Source organism: Plasmopara halstedii, assembly GCF_900000015.1.
Source record: "Plasmopara halstedii genome assembly, contig: Scaffold_2386, whole genome shotgun sequence".
Lineage (NCBI taxonomy): Eukaryota > Oomycota > Peronosporomycetes > Peronosporales > Peronosporaceae > Plasmopara > Plasmopara halstedii.
The window spans coordinates 1,953,707-1,953,951 of NW_020189293.1; positions in this window are offsets into that span (position 1 = coordinate 1,953,707).

A 245-nucleotide genomic window follows, 5' to 3' on the forward strand; every position below is an offset into this window, starting at 1 on the left:
AACGTGGTCGCCCAGACCTTAACTGAAGAGGAAGGCAAAAAACACGCTTCCTGTGTGGGTAACACAGTTCCACACGTGGTCGCCCAGACCTTGACTGAAGTGGAAGGCGGGAAACACGCTTCCTGTGTGGGTAACACAGTTCCACACGAGGCCGCGAGTGCCTCTGATGTCGTCAAAGGGACATCAAACGACGTGGGTAACAGAGTTTCACGTCACGGTCGCCGTCGACGACACCGTCGCCGCCG